The sequence below is a fragment of the Dendropsophus ebraccatus genome, chromosome 5 (assembly GCF_027789765.1).
Source record: "Dendropsophus ebraccatus isolate aDenEbr1 chromosome 5, aDenEbr1.pat, whole genome shotgun sequence".
NCBI lineage: Eukaryota > Metazoa > Chordata > Amphibia > Anura > Hylidae > Dendropsophus > Dendropsophus ebraccatus.
The window spans coordinates 110,337,729-110,344,861 of NC_091458.1; positions in this window are offsets into that span (position 1 = coordinate 110,337,729).

Consider the following 7,133-nt stretch of genomic DNA (forward strand, 5'->3'; position numbering starts at 1 on the left):
AGTACCTTATCAGAACTGACGTGGGGATCGCAGTAATGTTTTCCTTTTTTCAAAACGCTGCCCATTTCCCACACTCTGCGCCATTTTCTTCTTGTCCACCGACCCAACTCTATGCACTGGAGGCGGGCCGGGTGCCCCCAGTGTGACGTTTTCCTTCCCTCAGGGATATAGACCATGCCACCAAAATCCCAGCACTGGTAAGGTACTAAAAAAAAATTTCCATAGTCACGATGGTACGTTCACTTTAAGTTTATTAAATGTTTGCGACTTTTTTATGCCAGAAAGAGGCATACAAGGGATGATAAATTCATCCTACTTTTAGGAAAGCACATGAATGATATGATGGGTCAACAGGACAGTAGCACTACCTTTATGGGAGCAAAAGTCTAGAAGCATTTGCAGGAATTTCATTGTTGTTCAGTATTTGCAGGAGGTTCATTAGTGATATTTTCATTAGAAGAACATGATCATGTTGAAAAATGTGTAATAGGTATGATGATGTTTTAGATTGTTTTACCAAATTAGCCAAAATCCCTTAGGACTCTTTATGTAAATGGAGCAGTGTGCAATTCTCTGCACAGCCTTTGGTAAATAGGGACGCAATGAAAAAGCCAAGGGAGCTGTGGATGTCCCATGGTTTATTTATTCTGGGGATAAAGGATGTCCTAATGGTTGGATCCCCACTATAGGTACATGATAACAGGTGAAGAATTTCATAGTAGCAAATAATGATATAAACTTGGTGTCTGAAAATCCAGATGTGACACTCTGCAGTATGAATTCCTGCCCCTTTGACCTTTCATGGCTCTGATCGTCTTTTTATAGTCAATGGCCATTGATGTGGTGTTCAGGAAAAGCTGAGCAGAACTGACTGTTGAAGTGTCAAGTCTCTAGTCAGTCTGCAATGAATTAACCATTTACAAGGGAACACCCTTAAAATACTGCCAACAATTATTATATTCAACATATTTATTATACCAAAGTCTATAAATTTGTTTAAAAAAAAAAGAAAAGACAGCAGCGGTATTCAATACAAAAACAAATATTAGTTTTGCTCAAAGATTTTGTGTGCCAGTAGTGTAACCTTCTTGTGATAAGCTTATCCTTATCTTGAAAAATTGTACCTCTAAGGGAATGTATTTGATCAAGATCCACTAATTTTCCTCACGATCTCTATTTTCAACATAGCAATAATGTAACAGATGTATGCCTCAATGAAAGAAGACTATGCGCATGAATTTAAATCACTTCAATCTTTCTTTGTTATGATGCAATTGTGAATTATGGCCTTTTTGTATTTGTAATTAGACTGTGGAACAGATGTGAAGGCCTAGTTGAAAGGGATATTAGAAATGCAATAACCTCTGCTGCTTTGTGATAGTTGACTGTAACAGTAGCTTTGTTCTCTCAATCAAAGTTGCTGCTTCATTGATGTCCTAGAGAAATAAATGGAGTCTGAACCAGTAGTTACTGACAATTATGTAACATGTATGTGTAGAGGAAATAGAGGTCATTATTATATATGACAGTGATGATTGCAAAATAGTCACAAAAACAATTTGTGCAATTAACTCCCAGTATGATGGTCTGACCAGCAAGTGGAGGCAATGCTGACTTAAATGGGGAGAAAACACGGCACGCAAAACCACGTTACAACTGCAGTGCGATTTCCCATGGAACTCATTATGATAACTTTTCCAAGACCTGCTTTTTCAGCCAGTTATTGACTGACAATATGCATTATAAAGGAACACAAATTGACAGGGAACTCCTTTGGAAAAGGTCCCCTTAAAATAGTAAAAAAAAAAGTGAAATAAAGCCCATTTAAATAATAAAGTTTGAATATAAACCAGACCAAAAATTCTAAAGGTATTAACAGTCTTAGAAAAATATAGTAAAACTGACTGTATGAAACATGCAAAAACTGTGTTTTTTTGCCAAATTACCCTTATGCAGTAGTGGGTAATGCTCACACATAGTATTTTCCTCAGTCTTTTGGTCAGTATTTTTTCAAGCAAAACCAGGAGTGGGTTTAAAACACAGAACTCTTTCCATTATTATTTGCACCAAAACATCTAATTTGCATCTTGAATAAAGTGAGGATTCACCTAAAACAGAGCTGAGGATTAAAGTAAGAAGCTCTCCCATAGAGGATTTGTGTGATCTGTGGCGGAATTCCACAGCTTTTGTTCTGTGTGAACTGGCCCTTATCCTTACAGTCCCCTGCCCTATGGGAACACTACATCAGGTTAGAGTCTTCTAACCTGCCGTTAGTTTCTCTTTAGGTGTACCTGTCGTTTAAATTTTCTTTTCTTTTTTTTTTGCAGAAATCAATAGTACAAGCAATTTTAAGAAACATTTTAATTGGGTTTATTAGCTGAAAATGCGTTTTTATCATGAAAAAGCAGTTTGAAGCTCTCCCCCTGTCTTCATTGTTTTCTATGGAGAGGGGAGGGGTGGAGGGAGATGAGGCACTAAAACAGGACAAACAAGAGTTAATTTACAGCTACATCACTGGGCTATCTCCTCTGCACTGATCTCTCTGACCTCTGAATAGAGGCTTTCACATAGCTCCCACCGTGTAATTCTTTGTTCTCTGCTCTCTGCTGCTGACTAATCTCCCTTCTCCCTCCTCCCCCCTCCCCTCTCCATAGAACAGACAGGGCACTTCTGATGCAACAAGACATGATTTCCTAATAATCAGCAGTGAATGGAAGAGAGGAGTATTCCGCCTCAGGCGGCAGATTTTGCGGTCCTGCAGGGGGCGGCATGCCCGGCTGATAATCTGGCGGACCGGGCAAATGCCCACTGGGCCGCCCAGATTATCAGTTGTAGGGCCGCCTGCCCGGCCCCTCCAGAACATACACTACCGCCCCCACCTCCCTGGAACACCCAGGGGATGCGGCCGCCGGAGCTCTTCAAGGCAGATCTGCCCCTTTAAAAGCAGGGGGCTCCGCTACCACTAGCTGTTCTATCCAGTCCATTGAGCTTCCGGGACAGGTCACCTGATGCACGCCGGCCCTGTAAGCTCACAGCTCCAGCGGTAGTGTATGTAGGTGGTGGGCTTGCCGCGGGCCCGCGCGCGCGTGGGGGGGAGGGGGGGTTGGGGGCGGGGGTGGTTCGAGTGCCAGTGAGGGGGCGCCTCAGTGAGGTTTGCCTTAGGCGGCACAGACCCCAGAATCGGCCCTGCTTAGGATTCAGAAAAGGAATGAACATATATAGTTTACATTTTTCTCTGTAATTACAAGGCATACCTTTTAATTTTCTCAATCTGTGTCAATGGCAGCAGCACATTGTATATGGGTCTATGAATGACAGCCACATAAACATGTAATATTGCAAACAATGGTCATATGCATGCTTGCACCCCTAGGTAATCTGGGGGCCGTCTGTGTGGGGGTGCCATATGACAAAATGTGCAACAACTTTTTTTCTCACAAACTTCAAATGTTTGTTTAAACATTACCAAGCACAGCACTTATAGATGCCCAATAGAGAACAAATGGAGCAGGCTGCTTTTATTCGAGGGCACATTTCACCTCGGTTCTCATCATTTATGGGGGTCCCAGTGATCTAACCCCAACCGATCAGTTAGAGGATACCTTGAATATTGTGTTGGGATTGCATCATATTTTTCCCTAATCACGTCCTCATGTCACATTTTCAGGTCCCCCGATAAAAAATCTTGGTTAATACTTGCGAGATAGAATTGTCTCGGCAGTAACAACCTGTTCAACCAAACACTGACTGAAGCGAGACAGATCTGCAGCCAGTGATTCGCTGAGTCTGAGGGAGTATGGTTAGGTGAGAATAGGATGTTTGTTATTTTCTGTGTAGCTGCAGTACTATATTAAAAAATGTAAATGGCCAGAGTGCCCCTTTAAAAAAAAGTATTTACATTTCGTTTAACAAAGTGTCAGTTTAGAAAAAAAATACTTTTCTTTTGACTTGCCAATTGAATGAAATTTTTGCTGTGATATCTACGTAACACTGTTATATTATGTTCTTTGTGTCTGTATCAGCAATGAAATGTCATTGTAGCATAATGCTTTCTGACCCCTTTAAGACTTGTGCATTGCTTCATAACAAATACACCAAACTGTATACATTCAAATGCCATTTGTTTTGGCACCTACTGCAAAGATCTGGAGAAAGCAAGCGATACAAGTTGCCAAGCCAGCCGGCTATTGTCCCTCCCCAGTTCACAAGCCTATAAGACGTGAAATACTTTACAATCCATTCCAAAGATAATTGACCATAAATTGTGCACTGGACAGGATGTACATTTGGAAACCTACTATAGGGTTTGGCAGCTGGAGATGCATTTGAAAGAGAATTCATGGCAAGTGAACAGCTCAGTTCAGTGATATGAAATGCATCTACCTGTTATGGTTGCTGAAGCCAGACAGCTCCGGATCATGTTATGTTATTGGTTGTGTTGTTGTTTTTTTTATTTTGTAAGGTGCATATGTCTTAGTTAGGCAGAAAATAAGGTAAAAATCCCATCATTTCATGAATGTCAAAAACATAATTAACAATCTGAATATTTCAAATTTAAACTAAATGCTGCCCAAATATACATTACCCTCTCCATGACTAGAAGGATGTGCCTCTTCATGACTTAGTTAAACTTTCCTAAACTAATGGTTCCATTTCCTGTATATACATTTAATCCACTTTTCTTTACTAGTCATTGTGCAAGAAGTTGACTGTATTGGAAGGTTAGTCATTCCTGTACTGGCCACAGAATAAAGCTTACATTGCAATGACCGAATTTACAATTTTTTATTACAGGGACCATGATGGGTCATCCTGTTATAGATCACCATGGATCTTTATGGATATTTTAGACTATGACATTACAATACAAATGGCTCCTGCTCACCCACAAAGCTCTCCACAATGCTGCACCTTCCTATGTCTGCTCCCTCATCTCATTCTATGTCCTAGCAGTGCTTTATGCTCTGCTAATGAGGGAGCTGGTGAGAAAGGAAGGGGGGGTGCTGGGAGCTGCAGGAGAGGCTCCCCGGAGGCCACAGGAGAAGAGAGAGCAGCGAACTACTACACAGAGCGATGGCCAGCAGACTGGCGTTATTGTTATTGTTCAACTTGCTGAATGACAAGGATCAGCCAACATCATGCATGTTGGCTGACCGTTGCATTTTAACAGGAGCTAATACACCAAGCAATTATCGTCGGTAGCGGCAGATAATCGGCCGAATATGGTCGATAATGGCATGGTGTAATAGGGCCTTTAATCTGCACTTCTCACTCCCGTCTTCAGCACTTTAACCGAGCTGCGCCAGTTCCATGGAATGGATTGTCTAAGAATGTTAGACTCACCACCAGTACCCAAAGCTTTACAGTGCCCTCAAAACTCATCTTTTCTAGCAGGCTTATCAGGTTCCCTAATTTGGTCACTCCCCTCCCCCACACACATACACTTAAGGTGCGTTTACACGTAACAATTATCGTGCGAATTTGCGCGATAATGATCGAATTCGAACGATAATCGTACGTGTAAACGCAGCGAACGATCAAACGACGAACGAGAAATCGTTCATTTTGATCTTTCAACATGTTATCAAATCGTCGTTCATCGTCCGCAAAAAATTTGCAGATCGTTCCGTGTGAACAGTCGTTCACCGATTTAACCAATGTGCGAGATAGGCTTAAGCGATCACAAAACGATCGCAAAACAATTTTCCGTACGATATATTGTACCGTCTAAACGCTGATCGTTATGAAAAAAAAATCGTTACTCCGACATCGTTAATCGTTTTTGTGTAAACACACCATTAGACGCACGCGCCAAGCTCTTAGGCACTTAGACCTGCACATGCAGGCATTGGTTGGTGACTGGTTTACCCACCCTTACCTTCACTGCCTTATTTATAAAGATGGCCAGACATAGTAACAATGAAGCACTTTCGCCACTCTGCCTTTTGTCTCCAACCCTCTGCTAATAGTCTGTAGGCTCTTCCGAGCAGGGACATCATTCCTCATGTACAGATTGATAATTACATGTGTATCTCTGTTATGTCTGATTTTTGTCTATGTATGTACCCCCAAGTGCTGCGGAATCTGTTGGCGCTATATAAATAAAAATTATTACTATTATTATGACATTGTTGATATAAGTGAGCAACAAAATGTGGGTGGAACAGAATCTTAGGCCAATGTAAGCAGGTTTGTTCCAGATACTAGCTACATCCTTATAGACATCTTATTGTCAGAATTGTATTGGTAACTTCCAGAAGATGACAATCTATCCTGGCCATTTGTTGCTCATACAGATACACGGCTCAATGTAAGGTCTAATAAACTGTACTTCAAATGTCCTATGTTCCCACATACAGCATCTAGCTGGGGTTCTTTCTGTAGCATAAGAATGATGGATAGTTGCATAAATTCTAACGCCAAATAAACCATATGTTAAAGAGGTTGTCTCATAAAAATAACCCATCTATATGATCTGTTCGGGCAAATGGATGTCATAGAGCAGTCCCCCTGCTTGCTTGCCTTCCTCCCCTCCATCAGTTGTACTGGTAGACGTGAGATGTCCTTGTATTATATCTACAGCAGTTTTCTATATGTTCCTTAATAGGGAAGTTTCTAGATAATTTGGTCAACAGGGTGAATCTCAATGATTAATGTTCATCAATTATTTACACTCAAATAATCAAATCTACCAGTTGCCAAATTAGGTTAACATACTATGCAGCTATAGATAGCACCCCTCATGTAGCCCCCCCCCCCCTTTTCTGGTAGGTAGTATGCCATGGTAGTTATCCCCACTATAGGTAGTCCCTGTGGTACTCTCTGTAGTAATAATATCCCTAGCGCGAAGAATAGCTGATGGCTATAGCTAAAAGTCTTGAGTCAGCTTGAGGTTGATGTATATTCATATAGAGTAAAGTGGAACAGTGTTTTGGGTGTTCTAGGATATAGCAACATTGTTGGTTTTCTGTAAACACTGTAAACCAAAAAAATAAACAAACAATGGTGGAATTGAATATTTTTCATTCCAGTCCAAGAATTTCAGTACATTGTATGTTACATTAAAAAGTATAATAAGAAACAATACCACTAATTCTACAAAACTATGCTGTGTACCCAATTCTCATTAATGT